We start from the raw sequence: 18,391 nt of genomic DNA, 5'->3' as shown, positions 1-18,391 counted from the left end.
GCCAAATAAAATCGACTGGTCAACATTTTTTAACGTATATTTTTCCATATATAGACACACCCTATGTGTTTTAATAAAAACAACTATATGTAGGCTACTGAGCTTGTCTGATGCTTTAAGCACTGATATAAAAAATGAAGACACAAATTGCTCAGAGATCAATATAGCTAAACCAGAAGAAAAAAATACTCTTCCCAAACCACCACCTCCTGCTGCTGCTGGCCTTCACAGATTCAGCCATTCCGCTCCCGAAGTTGCCGGTAATAGGCTACACCAGGGGTCGGCAACCTTTTCCATTTGGAGTGCCAATTTATCTTACCATTTCTACCGATCTGCGTGCCAGTTATGATTTTCATATGCACATTTTCGTAGAACAGTTTCATTTATTTTATAATAAAGTCTTCGTATCTCAAAATCATTGTCCTGTGGTTAATGACACTCACTCACTCTCACTTACATTGTCAACGTACACTTATAACAACAATGGTGGGACCAACAGCAATAACATATCAATAATAATAGTAGTAGTAGAGGAAATGGTATAACCATTAACAACAACAACAACAATATTAATGAGAATAATAATAAATTAAAGTGATAGCAGTAGGCCAATCTCAACATGACTGAAAAGCCACATGGCAAACAAAATGGCAAACATTATTGACATTACGTTGCACATTTCACTGGCCGTCCCTAAGCTTGTGGCAGGAGGACATTTTGGCTTTTCACCCAATAAATATTTGATTTTTCTTCAAATTCTCTGTACTAAATGATAATTTGGGGAAAGAAAGATTCTCTTAGGTCTGAGGAATTGTCACAGTGTAATTGCAGCTCTGTCTATACCTCTTCCCGGGAGCAGAGTGAGCACAGCCTGTCCTCTCTGGGAGCCAGATTTACCTGTGACGACCGGTCTCTATGGCGAGACTGTGCTCAGTGAGTCTGTACCTAGTCAGTGTTTTCCTCAGTTTTCTATCAGTCACAGTGGTCAAATAGTCTGCAACCATGTACTGTCTGTTTAGAGCGAAATAGCATTGGTTTACTTAAGAGTTTTTGTGGTGTCTTTCCAATAGGTGATATATTTGTATTTTTGCTTTGTGATCATTTGGATGGGCCAGACTTTCTGAGTACTGTCCTGAGGCTTTGTTGGGTTGGTAGTGTTTAGTGAATTGAGCCTCCTGACCAGCTGGCTGAAGAGAATCTTCTCTATGGTCACCTCTTGGCAGTTGAGGAATTGTAATGGTAGGAGTGGGGTCACTTGTTTTTAAATGATTATAACATTTGGTGGCTCTTTTCTGGATATTAATCATAAGAGGGAATTGGCCTAAGTCTGCTCTGCCTGCGTTGTTTGGAGTTTTTCTTTGTACGCTGAGGATGTTCTTACAGTATTCCGCATGTAGGGTTTCAATTGGGTGTTTGTCCAATTTGTCCAATTCTTGTTTTGTAAGTCGACCCCACACTTCACTGCCATATAGTGCAATTGGCTCTATTATTGATTAGAATATTTTGAGCCAGATCCTAAATTGTTTAATTCACGGCCAGGTTGAAGTTCCAAATATGTGTAGGTGTGTGTGCGTGTGTGTGTGTGTGTTCTATATGAGTGAATCCCAGTAAAAATGGATATCGGTTTCCCTGACATCTGGTTCTTTTCTGGAATATCATACTTTTTGTCTTTGAGAGTGACTGTCAGGGCCAAGGTCTGACAGAACTGTTGCTGTAACCCCTCTTACATTTACATCATTTAGCAGATGCTCTTATCCAGAGAGACTTACAAATTGGTGCATTCAACTAATGATAGCCAGTGGGACAACCACTTGTATTTATTTTTATTTTTTATGGGAGGTGGGGGAAGAAGGATGACTTTATACTATTCCAGGTATTCCTTAAAGAGGTAGGGTTTTAAGTGTCTCTTCTCTCTCTTTCTAGGTAGAAGTGTCCTAGTGACTATTAACAGTCTGGACTGAGTCTCTGGAACTAAAACACCAAAAACACACCCTCACTGGCAGAGGAAGAATCTCACACACACACCAACTTTCCTTCTCTATTCTTATCATCCTCCACATCAAAGTTTCCCAGAAATAGCATCTATTGTCCTCTGAAGGCGTATGAACTCCCTCAAAAGGTCTCCATCCCTCCTTCCCTCCCTACCTCTCCTCCTTCTCAGCGGGCCACCCAGTCAGCCTGGGAAACACCAAGAAGAAGAAACAGAGGAAGATGGAGAGAGGACAAAGGAAGAGACTAGCTAATAGGTCCCGAGAGAACGGTTGATTTCTCTCAACCTTAAACCTTGACCCTGGTCATTGGCTAGTAGGGCCAATGGGGTCTCCCCATCGTCTTCCTGAACAACCAATCCGAACATGGTATGACTGCACACGTGCAAATGCACGCACGCACGCACAAGCACACACTTTTGGCCACTGGGGGGGGTTCGGGTTTTGTCCCCACACAGGGACCTACTGTCGAGAGGGGATGTAGAGGCCTGTTGTTCTAGCAGACACGTACACAACACAGACAAGACCCCCCTGATAAACTACAGACATGAATATTTATTCACAGTGGGGTGGCATGGTGTGGGTTAAGGGGAAAAGGAGGCAGAGAGGTTAGGCCTCATCCATACCTCCCTCTCCATGTGTACACCAATGCCTGATTAATGTTTAATAGCTCCAAGCCTCAAAGGACCAGACACACACACCGACCCTCCGAGGGAGAGTGGGATATGCAAAAACCACATTTCCAATTCACACATGCGTATTAATACACACTTGAAATAGGACACACACACGATTTATTCACATAGGTATATTCCACTAACACAATGTGGCCAGAGCATGAACGTTCTAGAGGTCGCCTGGTGAGGTCAGACACATGCCAATGTTTCTCTCGCACCGACATGCCCAGACATGCAGTTCTGTAAAAAACTGCTGATAAACTTAGTTAGCCCATATGCTAAGGATAAAAAAAATAAACATTAATTCCTGTTTACAAGATACCACTTGGCTTGGGTTTATCTCATATGTATTAGCCTGAGCCTGAGAATGTTCCTCTTTCACTAAATGTTCCTGTTTCATAAGATGTTCAAAACAAAACAAACGGAGCAGCACAAATTAACAGCTTGCATAAAACTGTTCTCCCCAGAGAGACGTGGAAGTAAACAAATACAAACTACCCTGGGAACGATCAATGAAGCTAAAGGAGAGAGAGGGAGAGGGACTGGAGAGACAAAGAGATGGAAATAAATAGAGAGAGAGAGAGAGAGAGAGAGAGAGAGAGAGAGAGAGAGAGAGAGAGAGAGAGAGAGAGAGGAGAGAGAAATCATGAGAAAACAAAAAGAGAATTACTTGACACATTGGAAAGAACAAACAAAAAAACAGAGCAAACTAGAATGCTATTTGGCCCTAAACAGAGAGTACACAGTGGCAGAATACCTGACCACTGTGACTGACCCAAACTTAAGGAAAGCTTTGACTTTGTACAGACTCAGTGAGCATAGCCTTGCTATTGAGAAAGGCCGCCGTAGGCAGACCTGGCTCTCAAGAGAAGACAGGCTATGTGCACACTGCCCACAAAATGAGGTGGAAACTGAGCTGCACTTCCTAACCTCCTGCCAAATGTATGACCATATTAGAGACACATATTTCCCTCAGATTACAGCGATCCACAAAGAATTTGAAAACAAACCCAATTTTGATAAACTCCCCTTATCTACTGGGTGAAAAACCACAGTGTGCCATCACAGCTGCAAGATTTGTGACCTGTTGCCACAAGAAAAGGGGCAACCAGTGAAGAACAAACACCATTGTAAATACAACCCATATTTATGTTTATTTATTTTCCCATTTGTACTTTAACTATTTGCACATTGTTACAACACTGTATATATACATAATATGACATTTGAAATGTCTTTATTCTTTTAAAACTTCTGAGTGTAATGTTTACTGTTAATATTTATTGTTTATTTCACTTTTGTTAACTATCTACTTCACTTGCTTTGGCAATGTTAACACACGTTTCCCATGCCAATAAAGCCCTTAAATTGAATTGAATTGAGAGAGAGAGAGAGAGAGATAGAGAGAGAGAGAGAGAGAGAGAGAGAGAGAGAGAGAGAGAGAGAGAGAGAGAGAGAGAGACAGAGAGCGAGAGAGAGAGCGAGAGAGAGACAGAGAGAGAGAGAGAGAGAGAGAGAGAGAGAGAGAGAGAGAGAGAACTTTCCACCCTCCTCTCGCTCTGACGAGAGATAGCTCAAGGAAGGAAAGATGGATAACTTTTTTGGGACTAAAACTTAATTATGATAAGTGTACTATATTACATATTTGATCCTTAAAAAATACAACTTTTACATTACCCTGCAGTTTACCTATAGAAAGGGCTGATGGTGAAGTAGACATACTTGCTATTCATATCACAAAATATAAATGAGCTCTCCACAATTAATTTCAATAGAAAACTAGTACCTGCAACCATGGAGAGGTAAATACCTGTCTATTTATGGAAAAATGACACTGATTAACTCCTTGGTCATATCTCAGTTTACTCACTTATTTATGGTGCTGCCTACTCCTGATGATTCTTTTTTCAAATCATATGAGCAAAAAATATTTAGCTCTATCTGGGATGCTAAACCACACAAGATAAAGCGTGCCTATCTATCTACAGTGCATTCGGAAAACAGTGCATTTGGAAAGTGTTCAGACCCCTTGACTTTTTCCACATTTTGTTACGTTACAGCCTTATTCTAAAATGGATTAAACAAAACATTTTCCTCATCAATCTACACACAATACCCCATAATGACAAAGTGAAAACAGTTTTTTTGACGTTTTAGCTGATTTATTAAATATAAACAGAAATCACTTATTTACATAAGTATTCAAACCCTTTGCTATGAGACTCGAAATTGAGCTCAGGTGCATACTGTTTCCATTGCTCATCCTTGAGATGTTTCTACAACTTGATTGGAGTCCACCTGTTGCAAATTGAATTGATTGGACATGATTTGGAAAGGCACACACCTGTCTATTTTAGGTCCCACAGTTGACAGTGCATGTCAGAGTAAAAACCAAGCCATGAGGTCGAAGGAATTGTCCGTAGAGCTCCGAGACAGGATTGTGTCGAGGCACTGATCTGGGGAAGGGTACCAAAACATTTCTGCAGCATTGGTCCCCAAGAACACAGTGGCCTCCATCTTTCTTATATGGAAGAAGTTTGGAACCACCAAGAATCTTCCTATAGCTGGCCTCCCGGCCAAACTGTGCAATCCGGGGAGAAGGACATTGGTCAGAGAGGTGACCAAGAACCCGATGGTCACTCTGACAGAGCTCCAGAGTTCTTCTGTGGTGATGGGGAAACCTTCCAGAAGGACAACCATCTCAACAGCACTCCACCAATCAGGCCTTTATGGTAGAGGGCCAGACGGAAGCCACTACTAAGTAAAAGGCACATGACAGGCCGCTTGGAGTTTGCCAAAAGGCACCTAAAGATTCTCAGACCATGAGAAACAAGATTCTCTGGTCTAATGAAACCAAGATTGAACTCTTTGGCCTGAATGCCAAGCATCACGTCTGGAGGAAACCTGTCACCATCCCTACGGTGAAGCACGGTGGTGGCAGCATCATGCTGTGGGGATGTTTTTCAGCTGCAGGGACTGGGAGACTAGTCAGGATCGAGGGAAATATGAATTTATTTATTTTTATTTCACCTTTATTTAACCAGGAAAGCCAGTTGAGAACAAGTTCTCATTTACAACTGCGACCTGGCCAAGATAAAGCAAAGTACAGAGAGATCCTTGATGAAAACCTGCTCCAGAGCTCTCAGGACCTCAAACTAGGGTGAAGGTTGACCTTCCAACAGGACAACTACCCTAAGCACACAGCCAAGACAACGCAGGAGTGGCTTCAGGACAAGTCTCTGAATGTCCTTGAGTGGCCCAGCCAGAGCCCAGACTTGAACCCGATCGAACATCTCTGGAGAGGCCTGAAAATAGCTATGCAGCGACACTCCCCATCCAACCTGACAGCGCTTGAGAGGATCTGCAGAGAAGAATGGGAGAACCTCCCTAAATACAGGTGTGCCAAGCTTGTAGCGTCATACCCAAGAAGACTCAAGGCTGTAATCACTGCCAAAGGTGCTTCAACAAAGTACTGAGTAAAGGGTCTGAATACTTATGTAAATGTGATATTTCCTTTTCTTTTTTTTTCATGAATTTACAACTATTTCTAAAAAACAGTTTTTGCTTCGTCATTATGGGGTATTGTGTGGAGATTGAGGAGGTAAAAAAAAACAATTTAATCCATTTTAGAATAAGGCTGTAACGTAACAAAATGTGGAAAAAGTGAAGGGGTCTGAAAACTTTCCGAATGCACTGCATATAATGAATATGAAATGGGTGGGTTGAGATTATCAAAAAAACTTCACTTATACAAAAGCTTTACTTGAACCCAAAATGGTTCTTAAGCAGATTACTAAGAAAAGCTCATCCATTGTTTAAAATTGCTTTTTTTCCATTGTGCAAATTGCCATGTCTAATTTTCGATTATTTCTAAATGAAACCTTTTTCAAAGTATCTCTCTTTTTCAAACAAGCATTGCAGAGCTGGTTACAATTACAATTTCATCCCCCTGAAAAGATAGAACAAATTATACAACAAATATTATGGTTGAACTCAAATGTGCTGGTTGATAAAATACCTGTATTTATGGAAAAGATGTTTGAAAAGGGTATATATATATTATTTTTGTTATATTATATTGTAAATTGGAATGGTAGAGTTATGTATTTTATGGAGTTATCGGAATTGTATGGGAAGGTCTGCTCAATATAGGAAGAGGCAGGTGGCAGCGGGAGGAGGTAGGGAACTGCCTGTCTGCCCAATATATAGGATCAAAACTGGTAGAGGAACAAAAATAGCATGAATAGGAAAGTATACCAGTTTAATTGGGGGGTTGGGGTCTCCGATGGTTGAGGGGCAGCTGTCGGGGAACTGTGGGGGGATCTTAGAGGGCCGGTGGCCGATAGGTCTCTGGTTCCGGTCCCAGCTTTGACTTGGTGGGAGATCTGTCAGCGTTACCCTGGTTGCTTCTGTGGGTCGCTCTGGATGCGAGTCTGTTAGATTGACTGAATGTAATGTAAATGTTGAGCGGCTTCACTGCAGGTAGATTGCATGTCTTAATATTCAATAAAAAAGTTTAAAAAGGAAAGGTAGAAGAGTGATCAGAGATACAGTAGTAGCCTAGATACTAGGACTGTGATGGTCATGGAATGTTGGATGCCGGTTATTGGCCAGCCAAATCTGTTGTGAAATGTAATGTAATGTTGTTGTTTTTTAATTGTATACAACTGCCTTAATGTTGCTGGACCCCAGAAAGAGTAGCTGCTGCCTTGGTAGCAGCTAATGGGGATCCATAATAAATACAATACAAATGACGCGGTTACCGTAATAACCGTTCGATCGTCTTTTTTTTAAAGACGCACATTTTCTCCTCTCCTCCACTCCTGGCTGCATGTGCTGCCATAGAAATAGAATGAATAGAACGGGAGTCCCCATTCAAGTCAATGATGGAATAATGGGTGGACTGGCGGCCATTGCGAGAGTACCCATAGGAGCAAAAGCTGGAAGGAAAAGCAGGAAGTGTACCCATCAATATGTGATATGATTTGTTGATTAAACTCAATTGACATTACAAGAACTCTACATTCCATTGCATGAGCCACATCAGTTAACATAATTTGAATGAACATTACCATGGAAATTATTGCATCACAATATCGGGCAGGCATTGCGAGTGTACCTATGAAATTGCCAGGGTTAGAGGTTCCAAGCCCGTTTTATTCATTCCATTTCTATGTGTGCTGCTGCTGCAGGGAGGAGGTGTTGTCTAGGCAACCAAATACTTTTTTCCAGAAAAGGATGTCATGGCTTTAGAAGCTTCTGACATCATTTGAGTCAATTGGAGGTGTACCTGTGGATGTATTTCAAGGCCTACCTTCAAACTCAGTGCCTCTTTGCTTGACATCATGGGAAAATCAAAAGAAATCAGCCAAGACCTCAGAAAAAAACCTCCACAATTCTGGTTCATCCTTGGGAGCAATTTCCAAACGCCTGAAGGTACCACATTCATCTGTACAAACAATAGAACTCAAGTATAAACACCATAGGACCACGCAGCCGTCATACCGCTCAGGAAGGAGACGCGTTCTGTCTCCTAGAGATGAACGTACTTCGGTGCGAAAAGTGCAAATCAATCCCAGAACAACAGCAAAGGACCTTGTGAAGATGCTGTAGGAAACGGGTACAAAAGTATCTATATCCACAGTAAAACAAGTCCTATATCGACATAACCTGAAAGGCCGCTCAGCAAGGAAGAAGCCACTGCTCCAAAACCGCCAGAAAAAAGCCAGACTACGGTTTGCAACTGCACATGGGGACAAAGATCGTACTTTTTGGAGAAATGTCCTCTGGTCTGATGAAACAAAAATAGAACTGTTTGGCCATAATGACCATTGTTATGTTTGGAGGAAAAAGGGGGTTGCTTGCAAGCCGAAGAACACCATCTCAACCGTGAAGCACAGGGGTGGCAGCATCATGCTGTGGGGGTGCTTTGCTGCAGGAGGGACTGGTCCACTTCACAAAATAGATGGCATCATGTCGAAGTAAAATTATGTGGATATATTGAAGCAACATCTCAAGACATCAGTCAGGAAGTTTAAGCTTGGTCGCAAATGGGTCTTCCAACTGGACAATGACCCAAAGCAAACTTCCAAAGTTGTGGCAAAATGGCTTAAGGACAACAAAGTCAAGGTATTGGAGTGGCCATCACAAAGCCCTGACCTCAATCCTATAGAAAATGTGTGGGCAGAACTGAAAAAGCATGTGCGAGCAAGGAGGCCTACAAACCTGACTCAGTTACACCAGCTCTGTCAGGAGGAATGGGCCAAAAGCTTGTGGAAGGCTACCCGAAACGTTTGACCCAAGTTAAACAATTTAAAGGCAATGCTACCAAATACTCATTGAGTTTATGTAAACTTCTGACCCACTGGGAATGTGATGAAATAAATAAAAGCTGAAATAAATAATTCTCTCTACTATTATTCTGACATTTCACATTCTTAAAATAAAGTGGTGATCCTAACTGACCTAAGACAGGGATGTATTACTATGATTAAATGTCAGGAATTGTGAAAAAATGAGTTGAAATGTATTTGGCTAAGGTGTATGTAAACTTCCGACTTCAACTGTACATACACATCCTTTTTATAAATATATTTCCCTTTATTATCTTCCAACCCCACCACCCCTTCCCTAATTGGAGTAAACTAGTGAACAACAACGCTTAGGCCTCTACTTCCAGCTTATACATATTACCTACATTTTATGGACACAGTCAATTTTACAATAATTATATTTTGTTTGTTTTTTCTCCTGAACTTATAACTCTCAACCTATAACCTATATACTTATTATGCTTATTATGGACACAGAATGCTTACATTATTAGTTATCTTGTTGTTATTGCTTGTTGTTAGATGTTATTAGTCCCATCCTTCAACTCCATTCAACACCACCCATCTATCTCTTAATACCATCCATATTGGATTTCTACTTGCCATATATTTCAACTGTACTGTGATGTTTTACAAAAGTTCTGAACCTTTCTATTCTCATTGTTTCTACAGATTGTAAATTGAAAATAAACATTTTTGCTAAAAGTATTATTATATTATTGATCGATTGACTATGACTTTTCAGATCACCCAGTAATGCTATCTGCAGGGTTAGCTCCAGGTAAATATTGTAATCCTTTAGCCATTCCTGGACATGTGTCCAAAAACAAGCTACAAATGGACAGTACCAAAACAAATGATCTAATGATTGTCTCTTCGCAGCAAAATTTGCAGAGCTGGGAAGATTGTATCCCCATATAAATAACATTCTATTGGTTGCAAGAATTTTATATAATAATTTAAATTGAAAATTTTGAAGTTTTGAATCCGGCGTTGTTTGGCGTATCAGTTCATAAACACTATGCCATGGAATTGGTACGTCAAAAATCTCTTTCCAACTATTTTGCAATCTATATGGGACGGCTGTCAATCTTGTTTGCTACAACACACCGTTTTACCTACCTCATACAGTATGTATATTCTGTATACTAGTTAAGGCCTCATCCTATATAACTACTGCTGTACACACATTTTCTATTCATATTCTGTCCATAATGTCTATACACACCATTATATACACATATATTTATATTCCGGACTCAGACATTGCTCGTCCTAATATTTCTATATTTCTTAATTCCTTTATTTGTATTTTTTAGATTTGCATGTATTGTTTGTATTGTTAGATATTACTGCACTGTTGGAGCTAGGAACATTAAGCATTTCACTACACCCCGCAATAACTTCCGCAAAACATGTGTAACGGGACCAATAAAATGTGATTTGATTTGATTGCTTGTTTCAGCAAGGATCAACAAAGACTCATCACGTTGTTAAGAGTCCATGTTACCGCAGAAACGGACTCAACCACAAGAATGCCCGGCCGTCCCGTCTTATGAAGGTTATTATATTTTCATGACTGTCTTCATCCATAACCGTCGGTTACACGGTTATACGGTAATTGTGCCAGATCTAGATACAGTAACAGAACTGCTCCTCGGTTGAAAAGCGCAGATGATAAGAACCCACACAAGCCGGTGTTCTTGGAGAAAAGAGTGGAAACCAGGAGGGAAGGGAGTTAGTGAGGGAGGGAAGAAGGGTGGCAACAGGCAGCACAGCAAATGTCTCATGCAACAGCCTGGTCTCATAGACTAGACGTAACATAGTAACAGTAGATCCGGGACACTCAAATTTGCATTGATGATGTTACGTTTGGTATGGTTACATAAGACAGAAGGTTCCTTAAGGCAACAACGAAAGGAGGGTGTTTGGTCGGGGTGGATGAATGGGCATATAATGCAAATGTCTAGCAACTCAAAGGTTGCGCGTTCAAATCTCATCACCGACAAATTTAGCATTTCAGCTAATTAGCAACTTTGCAACTACTTCCTACTTTTGAGCTACTTTGCAACTACTTAACATGTTAGCTAACCCTTCCCCTAACCTTAACCATTTAACATAACCCTAACCTTAACCATAGCTAACGTTAGCCACCTAACTAAAGTTAGCATTAGCCACCTAGCTAACGTTAGTAACAAAATATTGCACATTCTTAACATTTTGTACGAATTGCCATTCGTAACATATCATACGACTTATAATTCGTAATATATCATACAAAATGGATGATGTCATTCACAAATTAGTACATACCATATGAAACGTAACATACAGTGCCTTGCAAAAGTATTCACCCCCCTTGGCATTTTTCCTACTTTGTTGCATTACAACCTGTAATTTAAATGGATTTTTTATTTGGATTTCATGTAATGGACATACACAAAATAGTCCAAATTGGTGAAGTGAAATGAAAAAAATAACTTGTTTAAAAGAATTATAAAAAATGAATAACGGAAAAGTGGTGCGTGCTTATGTATTCACCCCCTTTGCTATGAAACCCCTGAATAAGATCTGGTGCAACCAATTACCTTCAGAAGTCACATAATTAGTTAAATAAAGTCCACCTGTGTGCAATCTAAGTGTCACATGATCTGAGTATATATACACACCTGTTCTGAAAGGCCCCAGAGTCTGCAACACCACTAAGCAAGGGGCACCACCAAGCAAGCGGCACCATGAAAACCAAGGAGCTCTCCAAACAGGTCAGGGACAAAGTTGTGGAGAAGTAAAGATCAGGGTTGGGTTATAAAAAAATATCAGAAACTTTGAACATCCCACGGAGCACCATTATATCCATTATTTAAAAAATGGAAAGAATATGGCACCACAACAAACCTGCCAAGAGAGGGCCGCCCACCAAAACTCAGGGCACAAGGCAAGGAGGGCATTAATCAGAGAGGCAACAAAGAGACCAAAGATAACCTTGAAGGAGCTGCAAAGCGCCACAGCGGAGATTGGAGTATCTGTCCATAGGACCACTTTAAGCCGTACACTCCACAGAGCTGGGCGTTACGGAAGACTGGCCAGAAAAAAAACATTGATTAAAGAAAAAATAAGCAAACAAAAGGCATGTGGGAGACTCCCCAAACATATGGAAGAAGGTACTCTGGTCAGATGAGACTAAAATTGAGCTTTTTGGCCATCAAGGAAAACACTATGTCTGGTGCAAACCCAACACCTCTCAAAACCCAGAGAACACCATCCCCACAGTGAAGCATGGTGGTGGCAGCATCATGCTGTGGGGATGTTTTTCATTGGCAGGGACTGGGAAACTGGTCAGAATTGAAAGAATGATGGATGGCGCTAAATACAGGGAAATTCTTGAGGGAAACCTGTTTCAGTCTTCCAGAGATTTGAGACTGGGACGGAGGTTCACCTTCCAGCAGGACAATGACCCTAAGCATACTGCTAAAGCAACACTCGAGTGGTTTAAGGGGAAACATTTAAATGTCTTGGAATGGCCTTGTCAAAGCCCAGACCTCAATCAAATTGAGAATCTGTGCTATTGACTTTGGGGGGTGAATAGTTATGCAAGCTCAAGTTTTCAGTTTTTTTGTCTTATTTCTTGTTCGTTTCACAAGAAAAAATATTTGGCATCTTCAAAGTGGTAGGCATGTTGTGCAACTCAAATGATACAACTCCCCCCAAAATCCATTTTAATTCCAGGTTGTAAGGCAACATAATAGGAAAAACACCAAGGGGGGTGAATACTTTCGCAAGCCACTGTATCATACTAAATGGAATCATACTACATTTAAGTTTACTATGTTACGTCTACACCCAAGTCCAGGTTGCATGCAAGGGTCACACACAGATCCATATAATTAGTCATGATGAAGGGGTACAGGAGCGAAAGTCTAAAGATATCAATGTGCCAAAAGCTAGCCTATGCCTGTGTGCGGTGCTCAGATACTCCCACACCCCCTCTCTTTTTCCTCACCAGCCAGGTGAAATTGACAGGTACGTAGCCACCAGACTGTAAGACAATGTTCATGCGATGTTTGTTTTCCTTTGCCTTCTCTTTTGTTCAATGTTAAAATTAGACCGCTTGAGGTATTACCGAAACGTGGATCCTTTGAACAATAACTTTTCAACCTGCTTCGTGCCATTAGTTCAGGCAACTTAAACAATTATTTAAAGCAAGGTAAACAACCTCTATTGGGAAATAGATGGATGCAACATGTAGCTCATTGATAAACAAAGTGATGGAAAAACTATAATGCCGTTGGCAAGGTGATTAACCTTTTACATGAGGAATAATATAGACTAATTGACATCCAGAGACCATGTTGTATCGACCTTGATAAACCCCAACACACGCACAAGCACACACACAGACGTGCACACTCGAAACACACACAGAAACACACACCGACACAGACAGACACAGACACACACAGTCCAGATATGAAGGCATAATCAAGGATCAAGTGGTAATCCGCCTAGGATTAGTGTGGGGTCAGTCAGTATGGAATTAGGCCTGGCTCATAACATGACTGCCTGGGCTAATCTGGCAAGCATAACAGGATTGGAACAGGGCCAGAGCAAGTTAGGATCTTATCATTTCGCCACCACATTTTTTTTTATTGATAAAAATACACAGAGGAAGGAAAGAACTGCTGGCTCGGGGAAATCGTGGAAAACTGCAGCCATATTCGTACAGTCCAACCCATGTGCATATAGTCCTGGCCATTTCAAATGAGAAGCTGCGGGGGTATGAATTTTGTCAAATACAGCCACTCTTTCGCTGCCCATCTCACTAACTTGGTCACTCGCTCCTAACACCATTTGTCCTCCTCTACGGCTCCATCTCGCTTTTTCCCCAGATTTACGGATACCATGCACGCAACACACCATAAAACCCTGCCATGAGGCATTTCTTGGAGGGAGGGAATAAGGAAGAGAGTATGGGAGGCATGGGGGGAGGCAGAGAGGGAGGGACGGTGGTGGATAAGCTGACATATGCTGATAGCCGGTCGGCAATTCATTCTTATTTAGACAGGACAGCGTTATGGGAACTGTGTACCGCCTCACCCATCAGGAGAAGGAGAAGGAAGAGGAGGGAGGGAGGGAGGAGAGGAGGGGACTGCTGAACTGAACAGCAGGCTGAGAGAGTGGAGAAGGGGAGAGAGGAACAAGGTTGATTCCTGATGGGAGGAAAGGAGTGGATAGGTGAGGAGCAGTGAGGGTAAGGCTGTTGAACAGTGGTGTTGTCTCCCTCCCTCTCACTAAACACACACACTGACCCACACCACCCTAATTAAATAAGTTGCCTGCCTTATCCCGTTTTAACGAGAGACCTCGGTGGCAGGCCCCCTGTTCATTATGTCCAGTTAAACCATGCTGTGCCATGCTATACCATACTTGACTGGGCACCCCCTTCTCTGTGGAAGGACAATCATTGATACAGTGACTCCTCATTATATCCAGTGTTTTTCTAATGGGTCAGTGCTTTCACACACAAACCCTTTCAGTGTAGTGCATATGCAAGACTATCTAAGCCTCCCTCCTTTCCTCCTTATTACACTCATCCATCTAGAGGGGAGGGATAGTTGGATAGAAAGGAACAGGTCGGTTGTATCTGTACGTTTAGTGATCACCATTATCCCTGCAGCTACACTCTGCCTCTATATCTCTGACCTCCTTATTCCCCTCATCCTTCTCTCATCTCCTGTGTCCTCCTCCTGTCTTCCAAATGTCTCTCTCACTCCATCGCAATTGCGTTTCCTGTGTGCCCCCCTCTCTCCGAGCAATCTTCTTGGATGTTTTCTTGCTTTCTGCTCATCTCTCCCTCCCCTATTCCCTCTAACCAGCCTTCTCTCTATATCTTTCCCCCTCTCTCCTTCTTCCTGTAAGCCCCCTCTCTCGCCTCTTTCCTTCTACCCCCGCCCTTTGCCTCCTTCCTTCTCCTCTATCAATTCCTCAGCCCAATTTTCTAACCGCCTGCCCCTCTTGCCCACCTTCCCCCTCTCTTCTCCTGTTCCTGGGTCCTGGGAGAGGGGCTGGTGAGTGTCTCAGCGCCCGACTGCAATTCATCATCATTTTATCAGCGTCCACCTTAATTGGAATCCATCAGGCTCTCCCAGTGCCCTTCATTTTTGTTTAGAAAGAGCTGCTGTCCGCATGCATGCACACTTGAAATGAGAGGAAGAGCCGAGCACAAACAATATTTTTCTCCTTCCTTCCCGTATCATTTTCTTCCCCCGTTTGTTTTTCCCTGACTTTCCATCCCTTTCTCTTTTTTCTTAACAGAGGAGAAGTGAGAGAAAACGGGAGATGGAGTGTTTTATCCGACTGAAGGTAACGGTGTAAAGCCGGCGCTGATACTATCTGTCCTCTCTCTTTATTTTCCCCCGGGGAGGGAGGGAGGGAGAGTGAGAGAGGGAGGAGGAGAGAGAAACACCAAAAAATGAGGAAGAGAGAGGAAAAAAGCGAGCGAGAACAAAATACAGGAACCAAGAGAGAAACCACGAGTGAGACAAATGTATTTTCATTCTCCCACGCTAAATCCTCTCCACCCCTCTCCTCGTCCTCACCTCCCCTCTCCAACTAACAAACCAAACAACCAAACTCACCAACTCACTCACTCAACCCTGCATCTGCTACCTCATCTTATCCCCTACTCTCTTCTCCTCTCTTCCACTCTCCTCTCTTCTTTTCTGTCATCTCCCCTTTCTCTCCTCTCTTCTCACATTTAGTTCATTCAGCAGATACTCTTATCCAGAGCGACTTACAGGAGCAATTAGGGTTAAGTGCCTTGCTCTAGGGCACACCGACCCATTTTTCACCTAGTTGGCTCGGAGATTCGAACCAGCGACCTTCGGCCCAGCGCTCTTACCCGCTAGGTTACCTGCTGCCCTCTCCTGCCTTCTCCTCCTCTCTCAGTGACCAGCTGTGGTCACTTATTGACCCTAGTGACCCTGGCTTCAGCAGCCTGGCTGTGTTTCCTCTGTTTACCGGCTCCCATGACCCCCTCTGATGGGCTGGATGAGAGGAGAGCGCCTGGACACTGTCAACAAAGCGGAAAACACACACACACTCTAGGTCCTATCCCTTGTGAGACTTGAGACCAGGGGAATGTGTGGTTGTGGTTTAAAAAAATTTACGGGCGGCAGGTAGCCTAGCGTTTGAGAGCATTGGGCCAGTAACCGAAAGGTCACTGGTTTCAAATCCCAGAGCCGGCAAGGTGGAAAAATCTGCCATTCTGCCCTCGAGCAAGGCAGTTAACCCTCAACAACAAATGCTCCCCGGGCGCCGATGATGTGGATGTCGATTAAGTCAGCCCCTCGCACCTCTATGATTCAGAGGGGTTGGGTTAAATGTGGAAGACACATTTCAGTTGAATGCATTCAGTTGTGCAACTGACTAGGTTAAATTTAAAAAATATGTTATTTCCTTATATATTTCAGGGAATGATTTATACATATATCAGCTCTGTCTATTAACGGACAGTCACTGTGTATATACAGTATTTTATGTAATTTTTTAAAGGAACTTTTTCTTCTTCTTTCATCTTGAAACACATTGCCACAGCCTTCCAAAAGTCTTGTACATAAAAAGTCTTAGATCAAGCTTCTATGGACAATATACTATTGAGGAGCTGCTTAGCTACTCTTTATTACACTAATTATCCTGTACAGAGCTCATTTATTGTTCTCACCAGGGTTGGGTACGTTACTTTCTAAACCTAATACGTTACAGTTACTAGTTACCTGTCCACATTTGTAATCAGCAGGGGCGCAACTTTCACTGGGTCCCCCCCACATCCTGAAATTGCATTTGTGTCCCCCCCCAGTTTTATCATTGGAATGTGATACAAAACGAGGCAATGGAGTGCTTTAGGACCATGTCGACGCCTCCGAGCGGTCGGATGGGCTGTTTGGAGTGTTTATCCGACTGGATAAATATATATATATATATATATATATATATATATATATATATATATATATATATATATATATATATATTATATTCTTTTCGCAAACATCCTTTCTGAATTTAAATAATTCAAGAAATAATCCTCTAGTTTTTCTAAAGTATATGTAATCTGATTACAATACTTTTGCTGGTAACCTAATAGAAATGCCATAGGATAGGAGAGATACATAACCCCATAACAGATACCGACAGCCAATACCGTACGAGGCAAAGATAGACATCCATGTAAAAGGATCAGTATACAGGGAACAGTAGTATCCATCACTTGGACACAACATGATCCATGATCTGCGCCATACAGATGATATGAGACAGAATGGGTGTGTCTTAATAGTCTAGTGGTTTCCTTGACTCATCTCCTCTCCTTCAGAACTGAAAACAAGAGTGAAAGCTGTATGGAGGAAACTGGCCACAGGTTTGCTTCCACCTTTCAAAACCATCTCTCTCTTCCTCCTCTGCAATGAAATCTCTCTCCTTCCCATCTCTTTTCCCTCCTTCCTTCACCTCATCTCTCGCTCTCTTCACTCCGTTGAGTGATGGAAGATGAGTTAACAAGCTGACAAGAATACTCTAGTAAAACACTGTATTTCAACATAGTCTGGGCTAAACTTAATTTAGGATTCACATCTATGTGTTGACTATTGATCAGCAGGACCCTGCAAGATCCTCTCGTTCCGCACACAAGCAAGCACACGCAAGCAAGCACACACACACACACTTACCCCTCTCGCCATGTAACTCTGCACTCACCATAGCAAGGTGTACCCACAGCATACCAGATGAGGTGAGCTCTCTATTTTTACTGCAGCATAATACATGATTCATATCATGGAAGCAGCACAGTGAGCAGCACAGCCCAAGCAAGGAGCAACTGGCTCACATGGAATGATGTGCATTGGAAGAACACTGGTAAGATCGAGAAATGGAGATCAATATTTGGGACGACTCCTTCCATTCCAGTGAAATACCTTTCTGAATTTGATTAAAATGATACTAATTCCATTGCTTTTAAGTAAGTAACAACAACTCCTAGTAATGTAGAACGTAGCAGTAAAATCATGCCACAAAAGTGTTGCGTCTTAACAACAAAGCAATGTCATAACAATGGAGTTAGCGTAGGCTTCAATGGACGCTGGTATTATCATACCAATAAAACACAAGTTAGCATATAAAACGAGTTGGATAGCTAACGGCTAAGAGCTAACCACTAAGAGCTTATAGTTAACCGCTAATTAGCCTACTAGCACATCTTCCTTTCAGCTATCATGTGTAGAAATACTGTTTTGGCCTGGCCTGAGTCTGCTGTTGATTATCGCTGGCTGCTACATTTAACAAACAATCAATAAGGGGCCCTCTTTAGAGACAGCGCTATCGCTGGCTAATTGATCTTCCT

The 18,391-nt window shown here is 42.0% G+C and overlaps 1 protein-coding gene across 2 annotated transcripts in view; it reads right to left on the bottom strand.

Annotated features, from left to right (window-relative positions):
* Positions 1 to 18,391, bottom strand: part of LOC121575525 (plexin-A1) — a 257,731-nt gene that overhangs the window by 69,533 nt on the left and 169,807 nt on the right. The window lies entirely within an intron of this gene.

Source organism: Coregonus clupeaformis, chromosome 10 (assembly GCF_020615455.1).
Source record: "Coregonus clupeaformis isolate EN_2021a chromosome 10, ASM2061545v1, whole genome shotgun sequence".
NCBI lineage: Eukaryota > Metazoa > Chordata > Actinopteri > Salmoniformes > Salmonidae > Coregonus > Coregonus clupeaformis.
This window is presented reverse-complemented; position numbering and strand designations above follow the sequence as displayed.